We start from the raw sequence: 17,245 nt of genomic DNA on the forward strand, positions 1-17,245 counted from the left end.
CAGTCCATAGAACACTGCCAATTTGGGTTAACGCGTCATGGTTCACAGTATGCACTTTAGGTATTTTTACTCCACAAAATGCATTTGCTATGTATTTTAATTTTCCTTGTACATTCAGTCTGTTTCATTTAGTTAGATCCACGTTTGGGATTTGTCAGTCTGTGTTTTTTTTTTCTCTAACCAGTGAAATTACATATATTTAAGTAAAATGAGACATTTTTCTTCTATGACAGATACCTTTATTACGGCATGACCACAAACACTACGGTTGTATCTTGGTTTCATATACATGAGTTAAATGCTCTGCAGAGCACCAGTGATCAACAAAAAATGATTAATTTAAGGTTATGATTTGACAGGAACCATAATTTGCATAAGCAGAAGTAGACCTTTGCAGTGTCTAATCACATTTAGGGACTGACAGCTGATTAATCAGTTGCAGGTTAATAGACCAACTGCTCCCAAATCTGAGTAGTCCCTAAAAAAAAAATACTACATTACTACAGAGCACCAAACATTTCCAAATTAATTATTGTGTTTAACCACTTGAGGACCCAGCCTTTACCCCCCCCCCTTAAGGACCAGCGTGTTTTTTTATGATCTGTGCTGGGTGGGCTCTGCAGCCCCAGCACAGATCAGGTTGCAGGCAGAGTGATCAGATCACCCCCCTTTTTTCCCCCCTATGGGGATGATGTGCAGGGGAGTCTGATCGCTGATGCCTGCCTGGGTGTAGCGGGGGGGGGGCACCTCAAAGCCCCCCTCCACGGCGAAATTCCCCCCCTCCCTCTCCTCCCTCTCCCCCCTGGTGATCGGGCCTGCACAGGACACTATCCGTCCTGTGCAGCCTGTGACAGGCTGTCCTCTATCACATGGCAGCGATCCCCGGCCGCTGATTGGCCGGGGATTGCCGATCTCCCTTACGGCGCTGCTGTAGCAGCAGCGCCGTTCAATGTAAACAAAGGAGACAAACGTCTCCTGCATTTACATTTAGTCTGCGAGCCGCGATCAGCAGGCTATTCACGGAGATCCGCTCTGTGATCTAACAGGAAGCGGCCTTTCCTGATTAATTAGGGAGGCACCTGGCGACGCAGATGTGCGTCGCTGGTCCTCCAGCTACCACTTTGCCGCCGCATGGTATGAGTGTGCGGTCGGCAAGTGGTTAAAGAGACTCAGAGATGAGCCAACATAAAGATTTTTTACTTACCTGGGGCTTCTTCTTCCAGCCCCATAAGCACGGATGCGGCATCCCTTGCCGTCCTCCCATTGTCCTCTGTTCCATCTGCAATCAGCCCAGGTAACTGTCTCTGTCGGTTTCAGTCTGGGTCTTCTGCACATGCGCAGTAGACCCCGGCTGACATCCCTGAGCCAGTTACCGGGGCTGATTGCCATTAAACGGAGGACCGCGGGAGGTCGGCGAGGGATGCATCCATGCTTATGGGGTAGAGGAGGTCCCAGGTGAATAAAAAATCTTTATGTTGGCTCATCTCTGAGTCTCTTTAAACTGAATACTATATATACTCACATATAAGCTGACATTGTGGGACCCAAAAAAGTGTCCCAAAAGTAGAGGTCAGCTAATATGCGAGTCAGGTGTGTAGGACCCCATATATAGTGCCCGTATTGGAAGCATGCCTGTATTTACCTCTCTTCATTCCTGGCAGCCATCATTCTTTTTCCTGTGCAGGTCTGTATGCAGGTCTGTATGCACCGCTAGAGGTCTAGGCTTCACTGTCTTTCTGTTCCAGGCAGCCACCTTCTTGTGTTCCTTGCAGATCTGTACTTGCTGTTAAAGGCAGTGGCGAGTACAAAGATTTAAGGGAAACAAGAAAATGGCTGCTCAGAAAGACAAGTCAGAGAAGTCTGGGCATTTACAGTACAGTGCTGCAAGGACGGGAAGATGGCTGTCAGGAAGGAGGAGATGTAGCTATAGATATAAGCATGATTCCAAGACGCACTCTGAATCAAATACACTGGGGAGTTTAGAGGGAGACAAGGGGGTTGGAGAGGCAACTATACATAAAAGCACACTTTCAGTGCACATTCTGATTTACATACATGAGGGGAGGCCAGGAGGAGACATTAGGGGTTTTAAAAATAACATAGATACAAGCTCACTTCCAATGTGCACTTTACATAACATACACGGGGAGGCTAGGGAGAGACATTAGGGGTTGGAGAGGTAACTATCAATGTAAGTGCACTTCCAATGCTCACTCTGTATGATATATATGGGGAAGCTAAGGGGGAAAACATTGGTGGTTGGAGAGGTAACATATGTACAAGCACGCTTCCAATGTGCGCTCTGCATCACATACGCAGGGGAGGCCAGAGGGAGACATTAGGGGTTTGAGAGGTAACTATCAATGTAAGTGCATTCCAATGCTCACTCTGTATCACATATATGTGGATGCTTGCTGGAGGAGGCATTGATGATTTTAGAGCTAACATATGTACAAGCACTCTTCCAATGTCCACTCTGCATCACATACATGGAAGAGGCTGTGGGAGACATTAGGGTTCTGCTTATAACTGGGTCACACATTATTATGCTTTTTGAGGGGTAAAAGTTGGGGGGTCAGCCTATAGGGAGGACAGCTTATACACAAGTATATATGGTATTCTGTCACAGCTAATGATCAAGATTATGTTTCTCAGGGTTCTCTTCACACTAAACATACACAACTTCTTCCCCTTAAAGGGGCACTACAGCGAAAAATTGTAAAATTTTAAAATATGTGCAAACATATACAAATAGGAAGTACGTTTCTATCAGAGTAAAATGAGCCATAAATTACTTTTCTCCTATGTTGCTGTCACTTACAGTAGGTAGTAGACCGAAGTCTGACAGAAGTGACAGGTTTTGGACCAGTCCATCTCTACATAGGGGATTCTCAGCAAGGCTTTTATTCTTTATAAAAAATATTCCCTAAAAAGGATTTAAAGAGAGTCTGAAGCGAGAATAGATCTCGCTTCAGACCTCATAGCTAGCAGGGGCATGCGTGCCCCTGCTAAAACGCCGCTATAGCGCGGCTTAACGGGGGTCCCTGTCCCCCCAAACCCCCTCCGTGCAGCGGGGGAGTGCTTCCTGGTTGGGGCAGGGCTAACCGCCGCAGCCCTGCCCCATGCGCGTCTGTCAGACGCGTATGTCCGCCTCTCCCCCGCCCCTCTCAGTCTTCCTTCCCTGAGAGGGGCGGGGGAGAGGCGGCGATGCGCGTCTGATAGACGCGCTGGGAGGCAGGGCTGCAGCCGTTAGCCCTGCCTCCAGGAAGGATATCTCCAGCGACCATTTTCCGACCAACATTTGCGGGGGGTGGGTTGGGGGTGAAGGGACCCCCGTTAAGCCGCGGGATAGCGGCGTTTTAGCAGGGGCACTATATATAAGACCTGAAGCGAGATTTAGTCTCGCTTCAGTGTCTCTTTAAACTAGGATGCTGCCCAGCTTCCCTGCTCCCTACGTATTTTTGGCAGTTGGACAGAGCAACTGCCATTCACTAAGCGCTTTTGAAAATAAATATATCCCTAAGAATCCCCTATAAAGAGATGGACTAGTCCAAAGCCTGTCACTTCTGTCAGATTTCTACTACCTACTGTAAGTGACAGTGACTTAGGAGAAAAGTAATTTGTGGCTCATTTTACTCTGGAAAATGTACTTTTTATTTGTATATGTATGCACATATTTTAAATTTTACAGTTTTTCACTGTAGTGCCCCTTTAAAGTAAAACTTTACTGTATATAATAACTCATTTTATCTAGAAACACTGAAGGAAATGGGTTAGGGTAATACAATCTGTTACAGAGATGTGAACATGCACATTCAATTGTATGCGGTATGTATAATGGGAAGGCACCTTTACCATACATGATGCTGTATTTATAGGCTAGAACACGTTCATTTTTTTCCTATTCATAGCTATGTACTAGGGATGGCCGGAAATGTCAATTTCCGATTCCGCAGAAATTCCGATTTCCGCCAAAGCCAATTACCAATTTCACTGATTTACGATCAGTTTCCGATTTCCGAGTTCGGATTTCTGATTTCAAATTGGTGTTTTTTTGGGTCATTTTTTGCATTCTCTGATTGGCCAAATACTTCCGAGTTGACTCTGCAGTCTCTGATTGGCCCAATGTTTCCGAGTTCTGTGATTGGGTTAAAATTACCACGTTGTGGTAATGCAGTATTTCTACAGAAATCTGATTTCCGAGTTCCGGTTTCCGGTTTCCGAGTTCCGCTCGGAAATTCGGATTTCCGATCGGAAATTCGGAAATTTCAATTCCACGAAATCCGAATGAGCATCCTACTATGTACAGGGAAAAATGCAGACACCAAAAACACACATGTACACAGAAGCATAAATACGGTGTTGTAGTTTGAAAAAGCCTTAAGAGCCCTTTTGCACATAATGCATTTGATTGCATTGCTGTGTGTTGCATTGCATTGTAATGCTTTTTTTTTCCTCCATAGCAGTGCATTTTGAAAAAGATTTTCAGTGTATAGTGTGAAAGAGGCCATAGGGGAACATGAACACTGGACTGCTTATCAGTTGTCCTTTCAGGTACAACTGACAGCAACGGATATAGTGTAAAAGGACCCTAAGGCCAGTTTCACACTGCCAACCAGAATTTTTGATGCAGTGTGATTCGATGATCGCACCGCACCACCAAAAAAAGCTTTTGGGGATTTCCGTGTTTTATACACGATAATCCCCCTTCTGGCTGACAGCCAAACATAAACAGAGGCTCTCTAGCGCTCACTTCCTGTGGTGGAAATACAAAGTGCATGGAAGTGTATTGAAAAAATATGTTTCCACGCATGTGCATGGCAGTGTTAAAACATTTAAAAAAAACCTGCATCTCAGTAGACTTGCATGACTTTTGGTCTGACGCACATCGCTGTGCAACTCACCTGACAATGCACGGATGCTTTTGCGGCAGATGTGCCACTTCAGGCTCATTGCAACCAGTGTGAAAGGCCCCATAGACTTTTATTGCCCTAACGTCACCCTGCAGTAAAAAAAAAAAAAAAAAAAAGAATATTGCATCTCAATGAAAACGTCCAAGTGTGAAAGGAGCCTAAAGAATTAATTCTCCTTCTCTTTTCTCTACTGTCATCTAATCTCTTCTTATCACCTCTTCTTTTCTCTCTCTCTCTCTCTCTCCCTCTCTCTCTCTCTCTCTCTCTCTCTCTCTTCTGTCCTCTGCTCTCTTCTTATCTCCTCTTCTCCACTCTCTCTCTCTCTCTTTTTCTCACTCTCTCTCTCTCTCTGACAAAGGCTCTAAACATTCATAATTTACAAAAAATATTTCCCATAACTTCAGTTTTAAAGAGAGTAAACTTTGAAACTCTGACATCTCCTTCAAAGGAACGAAGCATACAGAGCTTAGCATGAATAAAATGAAAAGTATATTAATTTGATATTTAAAGTAGTCATACAGTCCAAACCTGTTTGTCAGCAGCTAAGAACATGAAACCTTTTCAGCCATGATACTTTTTACCAGATAAATCCATTAAGGATTATTGTATCTTCTGAAGGACACTAAGGTATGAGTGTAGTTGGTCTAAAATATTAAGAGCTTTTGGATGAATATGCACAGCAGCAAAATGCATTACGCATACTTTTCCTCAGAGTGCTTTCTATTGCAGCAGAAGAGTCTTTTCATGTTTTCTGATATGAAACACTCTAATGTAACAATATATTTTTTCCAATCTGGCACTCTGAATATATTTGAGGGGAGTTGTTTTCCAAAATTCATTTTTTCCAGCCATGTTTATTAACTGAAAATTACAACAACAACGTTTAAAAATGTAACTACAATGGCTTCCCACCTAAAGCTGAAGTTCATTTGAACTTCCAATGTATAAACTTTTTTTTGCAAAGAAAAAGGAAACTACCGGCTTCTTTGCTCACAGAGATCTTACTTAGTCCTCTACCAGACAGTAGACTCAAAAAAAAATTATAAATAAATATAGATACTTATCCATTCGCCGGGCGCATCCGGCAGGTGGCGCTAATTACTATTCCCCCTCCAGGCCGCCATGGATAGTAGGGAAAGATGTAACTCTGGTGGAGTTTTGTCGCCACCTAGAGGATGCGCCCGGCTAACGGATAAGTACCTAAATATATATATATATATATATATATATATATATATATATATATATAAATATATATATATATATGCAGAAGCCTGCACATCCCATGCAATTTCTTTATTGCAGCCGCCAGTGTCACGCACATCATGTCAATGAGTGCTTTGAGGTGATTCACCTAATAAGTTGCTAAATCATAGTTAGTTTAAGCGGCAGACAGATGGTTGCCTTGTGCAAATATCACCTTAACAAAGGGATCCTGCAAGGTTCCAAAACATTGGCATTATGCTGGGTACACACAGTAAGATTTTCCGTGCGATTTTTTTGATCTTTTTTGTGGCACGATTCTGCACTTGATTCTGCATTCGATTTGATTATCTTAATTTGTTTTTCTTATCCTTTTCCATTCATCGCAATGAGAAATTGAGAGCGGAAACGATCGGGAGCAATATCGGACATGATGGATTTTTTCATTTGGATCCATCTATCGCACGGAAAATTGTACCATGTGTACTAGGCATAACATTTTATATGAAACAATAAAGAAATTGCATGGGATGTGCCAGTTTCTGCAAATATTTGTCTTATAAGGGTGCCATCCCCTCTTCCTCTGTAGCACTCCTGAAATATCACAAAGTTTAGTCCACTAGTGAGTGTGGGACAACCCATTTGATTTGAATGAGTAGACCCAGCATGGGCAGTGGAGAGGAGGTGACCACATTGAGTCACAGCCGTGCAGCCGTGGCCATGCGGACATAATTTGCACATGCTACAAAGTAATTGCATGCGCCACTTCACACACAAATGTGTACTGTGGTTTTTAATCTACCTGTTTATTTACATCTACAGCTGTATGTGTCAGCCACTTGACCTGAGAATAAGGTTAGTTTACCTTACAGCTGCTATATTTTTTTCTGCCCCCTCTGACAATCATGTCAGAGGAGGTGTACAGACATAATGTCTCCTGCTCAAGTGCAATCCCTTATTCTGTAGCCAAGAAGACATGCTATGGTGGTATTTTTGCCTTACAGTGTGCCTAAGGCATAATTTAGTCATTAAATGGAACATAGAGGCATGTACCCTTAACAATCACCTACCTCTGTCCGTCCTCAGCATTGCTGTCTGTCCCCTGAGTAGCTGGAGTAGCCCCCAAAATACAGACAAGCAACTTGTTGATACAATATTCAAAAACAGAAAGGGGTGTCCTTTGAAGGGATGGCACTTGTGCAATGCCCCAATTCAGCATTGGATACTCCCTTCCACACCTACCTGGAGAAAAAAAGTGCACAAAAGGGCCAGCTGGGCATGAACTGCTACATCTCATGGATGTGCACCTCCAGGGTCACCAACAGTCAATTTTCTAACAGCCCTGGTTGAATGGAGCCACAGAGAGTGGCGAAAAGCAGTACATATTCATTTGGGAGGTGACCTTGTGCCAATAGTATGGGTGTTTTTTTTGTTACGTTCCACCTTGGGTTCTCTTTAAGGTGCTGACATCTATATTACATATTACATGTCCTTCAAAACACTTTTTATCTATCACTTTTTTCCATCTTTTTCCCATGGAAGATTAAAATACTACGGGAAAACAAGCAATGCAAGTTTACATGGATCCAGCATAACTACCGCAAAGGTTTTTCCCATGCCCGTCAATTTTTATTATAGTTAAACTATTTTTAGCCGCTTGAAAACTATTTCCTGAAAGCACGCGTTGAAATGTATAATTGCACGATCCTTCACCAGTGCTTATTTTTCTGCAATTGTTATCATTCAGAACCTGCCCTAGTGTCTCTCCAATCTTCCTCTTGACTGAGATGTTTTTTAAGAAGCAATTACTGTCTGTTTAATTTTACATTGATTTTTCTTTTTCATACATCAGCAATCATTTGTTGACTTTTTGTGTTCTGCAAGTGAAGAAATTATTTTTGACTCGACTGCATAGATACTCGAATTCATTCTCTCCTTCCATCCTCATTAAAGGATTCACAGCTTAGCGTATAGGAGATGTCATTAAATTATGTAGCTGTCTAATCAAGAAGGTGCAAAAATTTTAATTAAGGTAGCGTCAGGCTGCTTTAATTATTCATGCATATAAAAAACACATCTTATATGGAGTGTGATATAGCTTTAACAGTTCCAGGGTAAAAAAAAAAAAGTGTCAAAGACACTTTCAGGGCTGCATAACATATAGATATGCCTTGCAGCACTGTGAAGCAAGAATATGTGTGAAGGATATTATTAAACCTTAAAATGAGCACAGGTACTGTAGGCTCAACTGTTCCAGTTAGCATATTCAACAAAGCACATTGTAATGGATTCCTCTAAAACTAAAATGCTTCCTTCTACCGGGACATAGGAACTGCTTACTAATCAGTTATTTTGTGATCTAATGATGCCTTTAGGGATTGATGTACTACATGGCAATTTGCTCCAGGATATGAAATTTATATAGTCACATAGTCATTGTGCTGACAAAAAGATTCTGGGAGTCATTAACTATAGACTATAGACTAATGTGTGCACACCTAGAGCAGATACAGATTTATCTTGGGTTGCTGCCTATCTGGGATGGTTTTATGGGCTCCCTGTGCTACCAATGTTTATTGAACTATAAACTTGCTTTTATATATTCCCAACTGCCATGACTCGTTATATTACTATTCAGATTTACAGTGAGTGGTGATCAGGGCCAATTTAAAACAGATCCGCAGTCAGTATGACAATCTTCTGTAGGATTTTGCAGATCAGTTTGATGGGAATCAAACATAGGGGTGAGACAGTTTACGGTAATTGGTTGCTGGCTGTGGATTCCCAGCTGAAAAAAAGTATTATGCCACTTCAAACATGTAAAGAGCCACTTGCAGCTGGATACAAACAGACTAATAAACTTCATGTATTTACATAGGCAACTCCCATCAATTCACAGACCAGCGCTGACTAGAAAACATTGCTACTGGTGATTACATGTAGTGTATATTATATTCAGCACACAAATGATATGTAAAAAAAAAACATTATATTTAACAAATAGTAGATTGAAAAGTGGATGTCACGATTTACACATGTTGTGAAATCACCTAGGTAATTTAGTTAAGTAAAGCATACAGAATTCTGTCTGCTGAATCTTGTGTAAGTAAAAAAAAAATTAGAATGAGCAAAGTAAGGTGTCATATGGCAGTGGACATATTGCCATGTGATACTAGCAATCTATTTCTTTGTTGTTTTGTGTAGCACATCTGCAGCAGCACAGCTGCTGACAGATAATGTAACTCAGCCAGAACCTCAACTTGTGAAAGGGTGGCCCTCCTAGCAACTCATAGTCCTAACACTCTACCTATAAAATAAGCCAACCTGTCAGATATTTTACAGTCTACCTGGAGTCAATGTAGGGAGAACTGTGTGCTGCATATTAATAGCAGTGCTGTGTTAACCAGTGCTGTGTAGCTACCAGTGGTGCTCATCATGAGCTCGTGATCACGAGTAACTCGTGATCACGAGCTGTTCTTTGCAATCATGAGTTATTAATCAGCATTAGTGATTTGCTCTTGATCACGAATGCCGATCACGAATGCACTGGTGATCACGAGTTACTCGGTACTCGGAATTAAAAACCCGGTACTCGGTACTCGGAATTAAAAACCCGCTGACTTTAGCGGTTAATAGCAAAGGCCCCTTACATGCTAGAAATACCAAATTTGCAGATTATGTTAAGAAGAACAGTGAGAACAAGAGGGAACATTTTCAAAAAGACCTTATAGTTTTTGAGAAAATTGATTTTAAATTTTCAAAGGAAAAAAGTATAAATTGAAATGCGGTAAATGACAGTTAATGTAGCAAACCTTATGGTAGTCTAAATTTACATATATCAAAAGAAAGAGCAATTAATTTCCTGACGGGATTTCCAGGGGGTCTGTACTCAGTGCTTACGGACCCCCTGGAAACCCCTCCAGAGCCACAACACTTTGGCCAGGGATCACTGTACAGCCACAATATGGCTCTATAAAGATCTCTGTCATCTTTTCCTATTTTTTAAAACTTTTTTTTTATGTTCAGGGGTGGGAATTTTTTTTTTAAATGATGTGGGGTCCCCCCTACCAAGCATATTTAACCCATTCGCGTTCCGTCATTTTCACTTGAGAAATGTTCACCTCCCATTCATTAGCCTATAACTTTATCACTACTTATCACAATGAACTGATCTATATCTTGTTTTTTCCGCCACCAATTTGGCTTTCTTTGGGGGGTATATTTTGCTAAGAGCCACTTTACTGTAAATGCATTTTAACAGGAAGAATAAGAAAAAAACAAAAAAAATTAATTGTTTCTCAGTTTTCAGCCATTATAGTTTTAAAATAATACATGCCTTCATAATTAAAACTCACGTATTGTATTTGCCCATATGTCCCGGTTATTACACCATTAAAATTATGTCCCTATCACAATGTATGGCGACAATATTTTATTTGGAAATAATGGTGCATTTTTTCCTTTTTGCATCTATCACTATTTACAAGTTTAAAATAAAAAAAGTATAGAAATATTTCATCTTTACATTGATATTTAGAAAGTTTAGACCCTTAGGTAAATATTTACATGTTTTTTTTTATTGTAATGTTGTTTTTTTTATATTAAACATTTTATTTGGGTAGTTTTGGGAGGGTGGGAGGTAAACAATAGGTTTATAATGTAAATGTGTGTTGATTTTCATTTTTTTTTACTTTTAGTTGTAGTATTACTTTTTGGCCACAAGATGGCGGCCATGAGTTTGTTTACATGACGTCACACGTGGTAGCGCGCATGGTTCCTAGTTTCTATGTCCAGGAACTAAAATAGGTTAAACCCTTGCCCCCATGCAGGCTGGGATAGCCAGAATGCGGAGCCCCGGCCGGGTGGGGCTTTGCACCCTGAGCTACGCCAGCCTGCATGGTCCATGGTGTGGGGGGGGGGGTCGGCCAATTCTTTCCCCCCCCCCCGCAGCCCTTGTCAATCCATGGACAAGGGGCTCTTCCTCACCTCCGGTGCCCCAGGAGGAGGTGGGGGCGACAACTCCCTGGGGGAGTTCATGGTGGCATCTGGGAGACCCCTTTAAGAAGGGGACCCCAGATGTCCACCCCCCTCCTAGGATAAATGAGTATAGGCTTACAAAGTACCCCTTACCCATTTCCACAAAAGGTTAAGTGAAATAAAAACACAACAATGAATAAAGTGATCACAAAAAATGGCTCGTGATCACGAGTTACTTGTGATCACGAGCTCATGATGAGCACCACTAAAGCACGTTACACAGCTAGCATCTTTTCCTATTTTTATGTTCAGAGGGTGGGAATTTTTTTTTTAAATGACGTGGGATCCCTCCTACCAACCATATTTAAACCCTTTCCCCTATGCAGGCTGGGATAGCCAGAATGCAGAGCCCCGGCTGGGTGGAGCTTTGCACCCTGAGCTATACCAGCCTGCATGGTCTATGGTATGGGGGACTCCGGGGGAGAGGGGAGGCTGATTCTTCTTCCCCCCTCTCTCCCCCCCCTCGCAGCCCTTGTCCAATCCATGGACAAGGGGCTCTTTCTCACCTCCAGTGCCCCAGGAGGAGGTGGGGATGACAACTCCCTGGGGGGGGGGGGGGTTCATGGTGGCATCTGGGAGACCCCTTTAAGAAGGGGACCCCAGATGTCCACCCCCACTCCTAGGATAAATGAGTATAGGGTTACAAAGTACCTCTTACCCATTTCCACAAAAGGTTAAGTGAAATAAAAAAACAACAATGATAAAGTGATCGCAAAAAATGGCTCGTGATCACGAGTTACTCGTCGTGATCACGAGCTCATGATGAGCACCACTAAAGCACGTTACACAGATAGCATAGTGCTGTGTGTCATGCATAAAAGTCACTATCACTACAAGAGCTGCTGTGCAGTGAAAGGTGTACTTGGATAGAACTTATGTGATACAGTATTACACTATTTTCAAGTTCTTTTTAATTCTGAGGGGCAGTGGATTTATTGAGGATAGCTGGCAGCTCGAAAACAAGAGGATTTGCGAAGTGTACAAAGAGACTGGTCCATTTGCAATTTGCAATTTTTTTTTGAGTTTTCTCCTAGGTAATATTTTCATACTTGTCAATATAATGCCATTTTAACCACCAGCAAGCAAAAATATGCTCAAAATAATTTTGATAGTTTTTTTTCAACTACTTTTTGGTACTTTTTCCATTGCAAAGGGCTGAAAATGTATTCTACATCGAAGATGAAAAATTATCTTCTAGGGGAAAACTAAGAAGAAAAAGTTAATTGCATATGGCTCTCTGTTTCATATGGACTGAAACTGTAGGTCAGGACATTTTGTTATTTGTTTTTTTTTAATTTATTGTTGAGCGCTTTGTCACCATATACATATATATTTTACATTTGTTATCAAGGTGCAGCAAACCAAAGTGATAATAATTGAGGCAATGACACTATTTCTTATGCCCAGGTGCATTTGAAATAAAAGAGAAGCGCGATAACTAAAAATATTTTATAACAGCTAGCATAACACACTTTAGAGAAGCAACATTACGTTTGTTATGTGAATACCAATAAAATTGCCATGTGCTGTCTGAACAAATCATTTTTAATAAATTTTAATACATTTTATTGAATACACTCCAATGTTACTTAGTGGGCCTTTTCTTTTACTGACATTTGTTGTGTTTTAAGGAAAATGATTAACAAAGCATGCTTAGAATAAGCATGGTTTGTTAATCTGAGGACGTACTTGGTTTACATTCTCACATCAATTTTATGATCCGTAACACAAAATGAATCTGCCGGACAAGAAAATGAGCATAATGATCCTCTATTACCCAAAACAAATATCATTTAATTTATGAGTGTAACAAGATGGAGCAGTGCTATCTAACAATGTTTTCATTAAGTTGCTTGGCACAATACAAAGCAGTTACTTAAGAAAATATGTTTATCAAGGCTGGAGTGAGGGCAGAAGATTACTGTATGTTTCTTATAATGATCTTCTGTGTAAATATACACGTGTAAAAAAGATAAATAATTGGAAGTGAGTGATACATTTATGTTATGTTTGTTTACTTTCTTATTTACAGGTAGGTTACAGGTAAGTTTCTACAACAGTAATTAACTCATATTATTGATAGAACAGGTTTACATGCTTGCACCCATGCATGGAGTACTTCATCTACATATATAGCGGTTATAAGCCAGAAAAACTCACAAAGGTCGTATTGTATCTCCCTTGTCTTTTTCTGCACTTCTAGTAGACCTCCAATTATGTATTTTTATTATGTCTTTTTATATTAAGCCCTATTTTCATCATCATTTGAGTATTAATAGTTTCACAATATATTTAGCTTCCTTTGTACCCACTTCTTTAACTTCAGCATTTTTCCTCCTAGAATAAAGGATGCAATTTTTGTTGCATATGTAGTGTGTTCAAAAAAACATTTATTGGAAAAAAAAAACAGGCTTCTTCAATCACAATTCTTCTCATATATCTTTAAGTACTTTGCAGTACTGGTCAAAGTCTTAAAGGCAAGCCCATGAGTGGTGCTCGGAGTCCCTTTAAGAAGCATATATTAGAACAAAATCTTAAGGGCTGGATTCCATTGGGTGCTTTACCGCGATTCAGCGTGATTTGCGCTTGTGATTCCCGTTCAATAGAATCACAGAGCAGTCACCTCCAAAACAATGCATGCAGAACATTTGCGAATAAACTAAATCGCAACCGCTGCAGTGTGAATGTATCCTTAGGGATAAGTTGTAGCAGTGTTTTGGTGATCGCCGACGATCAGCAAAGCGCTGAAAAATCGTCCCAATGTGAACCAGCCCTAACAAGTGTTTCAGGTATATGACAATTATATAAAAACCTAGAAAATGACATGCAAAAAACAGATAACTTCTGTGTTGATTAATAATAGCATATGCAATCTAAACCGTATCAGTCTAACGCTTCCAACAAAAGACATCAGCTTTCTAATATTTCTTCAAGGGAAACACGAAATGAGGGGGATATGGAGGCTGACGTCTGCATTTCCTCTTAAATGATGCACTAGGCCTGGCTGTCCTGCTAATCTTCTGCCCCTAATACTTTAAACCATAGATCCTGATCAAGTCTGCAGATCTGATGTCTATGACAAACCTGACAAGATAAGTTGCATGCTTGTTTCAGGTGTGTGATTTAGACCATACTGACCAGCAAGATCAGCAGGACTACCAGGTAACTAGACAAGACAAATAACGTTTAAATCACGCTTTTCTCCTGGCGGACTCAAAGCGCCAAAGCTGCAGCCACTAGGACGGGCTCTATAGGCAGTAGCAGTGTTAGGGAGACTTGCCTAAGGTCTCCTACTGAATAGGTGCTGGCTTACTGAACAGGCAGAGCCGAAATTCGAACCCTGGTCTCCCGTGTCAGAGGCAGAGCCCTTAACCATTACACCATCCAGCCACTAGTAACTGGTATTGTTTAAAGGAAATAATTATGGCAGCTTCCATCACACCTCGAGTTCCTTTTAAGTTGCCCAAATAAGCAGCTTCTCTCTCAGTCAAGAGAAGAATAAGCCAGCAATAGTGTTGCGGATCCATGGAGTACACTCACTCTAGCAGGTCAGTCAGTGCAGCACATATAAAGCAACTAATTACACTTTTTGTAAATCTTTTAAACCCCCATATATTGTAGCAGCAGCACTATTTAAGTTTTATAATACATAATTTGGGTTTATTATCTACAAAAGCACTTTTTATATTAAGCAATAGGTAAAATATTGAGAAACTGTGTATTTCTTATTTTTTATCATTTTCTCTTTAAATAGCAGGAGGATAGAAAGCACCCACAGAAAGTCTACTTCAACCCCCCCTTCACCCCCCCCCCCCAAAAAAAAAGATGCATATATCACTAAGGTGTCATAAATAGAGATACAGTTATAATTCATTAAAGTGGCATAGCCAGACCTTAGTCCACAAGTCTACCTGTATATTATGTACATTGTGTTGCGAAAGAATTGCAACACTTTTGAAAAGTGTCATCGCACATGTGATGTGACATGTTACGCATACAGAACCATTGAAATAATGCTTCACTGCCACTGTTGCATACAGAACCATTGAAAGTATGCTTCACTGCCATTGCAATGCATTATCCTGATGGAAGCCAGTGCCTTGCACTTCAATGCAAACAGTGTGTTAGCTCTATAGGAATATCATTTCATCACATTGGGATGCAGTGATATTGTCCATTGTGGAACAACTCAAAGGACATAGTGCACAAAGAACCTAAGGGGAAAATAGGCCTAGGTGTGAACAGGTTAAAATAAATAGAAAGCATTTGTAACAATTTGTTAGCTTAGTTCAGCATATATTCCAAATTCATAGATGCTGCAGACACATAATAACAGTTTTAAGCAAAGAGAAAATTAAGCTTATCTTAACTGTTTGAATTCTAAATACATTCAAAGGAAAATGGAAAAAATCTGTTTGATAAGTGGATAACCGAATCCTAGCCTTTTAAACCAGTACAGACCTCCCATGTTACAGCTCTGCTCTTTACAATAACCATATCACCCAACTACAATTTTAATGGAACAGAAAAGCTCATGAGGCTTTTTTTAAAAGATCGTTCCAGTGCAGTAACTCTAAGTGGCAGATTTATCAATATTTAACCATGTCAAGCTGAGCTGTTCTTTATCAGAGAGTGTAACCTTAAGCCAATTCAAAGAGTCTCTGACTACCTCTAAGAAGGCAGATGACATTAAAAGCTTAAAACAGTGTGTCAATACAGAACTGAAAAATGTTTAAGAAAAGAGACAAATTGCAAGGGAATGATATTAATGCTCATACTGATGGCTTGTATTAGTATGGCCAATGTGATTAGCAGCAGATAAGTTGGTGCATTACAGAGACACTCATGAGCCAACCAACAGGCCAAAAAGATCACTAGACTATGAAATATTACAGGGGCTTATATATACCCCTAACTGTATTGCACTTTGCATCACTATGGTCAAATATATTTTGTGAAGCCATATACATGTCTCGCTAATCCTTGGTATTTCATGTTTTTTAGGATAACAATGAACTCTTCTGCGGCAATTAACAAATTTGTTAAAACAAATTGGGATTTGGTTCAGTTTTCTTTTTTGTGCAGACCGAAATGTGAAGCATTTTTAACTTGCTCATCTCCACAAATTCTTTATAGTAAAGTTTAGAACTGACTCACAGATTTTAAGAAAGCCAGTCTTGATTTCTTCATTAAGAGTCATGGATTTATGTCTATCATCCCCTGCCCTTTCTCAGATATATTTTTTTGTGTCTCAAAGAACACAGAATAGGGTCAATTCATAAAAGGCTGTGCAAAAACAAACAAACAGCAGAGCAGTGTGGAGAGACTCTGAGTTGTTACAAGCTGTTCCATGCAGTGAGAGCATTACAAGGCATCCCAACATCCCTTTAGATGTACATTTCGTTATACTGCCTCTGCTCGCTCTGAAGTCTATTAGTCTTTCTTAACATTCTATTTAATTGCCACAGCTTAAATTAATTTCCAATAAACTTTACACATGCCATGCTTAGGTGATTTTCCATTCTAGCTCCTACATATCTTAAAACAGGTACCCAAAAGGTTAAACAGACATGCAGCGTAAGGAATTCAGGGGATGCCTGTTTTGTTACGTTCTCACTCTGCTGCTGCCTGGGGGGATGAAAAAGCTTGTCCCGCCGGCAAAGGCTGTGGGTCCTACCAGATTCCATCAGTCAGACTTGCAAAAAACAGGGGATGTTTCTATTGGCTCCCTGCTCCTGTCTGTCACAGCTGCCTCTGCCTCTGCATGTTAGTTACAGCTCCCAGCACAGTCTCTGTTCTATTTTCACCACTTCAAAGCAGATGGTATTTCTTAGTGGCTTCACCGCTTGTTGTCAGCTTTATGAATTGACATTTACTGACGTGGGTTGAGGTAATTACCACACAAGTCGGTAATTTACCTCTCTGCTCAGTAATTTCAGCTGTTCATGCGGTAACAGCTTTTGTGAATTGACATTTTCCTAAGTGCTCAGTAAAGTCAGCTTTTTTCTGCATTACTGAATGCGGTAATGCTTTATGAATCGACCCCAATGTAGTAGTATATTTATACCATGCAGTTATATAAGTAAAGGTTT

The 17,245-nt window shown here is 40.6% G+C and overlaps 1 long non-coding RNA gene across 1 annotated transcript in view; it reads right to left on the reverse strand.

The window, feature by feature from the left end:
* Window positions 1-280: 280 nt before the first annotated feature.
* Window positions 281-17,245, reverse strand: part of LOC137552300 (uncharacterized) — a 55,653-nt gene continuing 38,688 nt past the window's right edge. Inside the window, exons 3-4 of the long non-coding RNA XR_011027123.1 lie at window positions 4,905-5,002; window positions 281-478 (exon numbers count right to left, since the gene is read on the reverse strand). This is a non-coding gene — a long non-coding RNA (uncharacterized lncRNA). The remainder of the gene's footprint in view (window positions 479-4,904; window positions 5,003-17,245) is intronic.

The sequence above is a fragment of the Hyperolius riggenbachi genome, chromosome 1, assembly GCF_040937935.1.
Source record: "Hyperolius riggenbachi isolate aHypRig1 chromosome 1, aHypRig1.pri, whole genome shotgun sequence".
In the NCBI taxonomy this organism is placed as follows: domain Eukaryota; kingdom Metazoa; phylum Chordata; class Amphibia; order Anura; family Hyperoliidae; genus Hyperolius; species Hyperolius riggenbachi.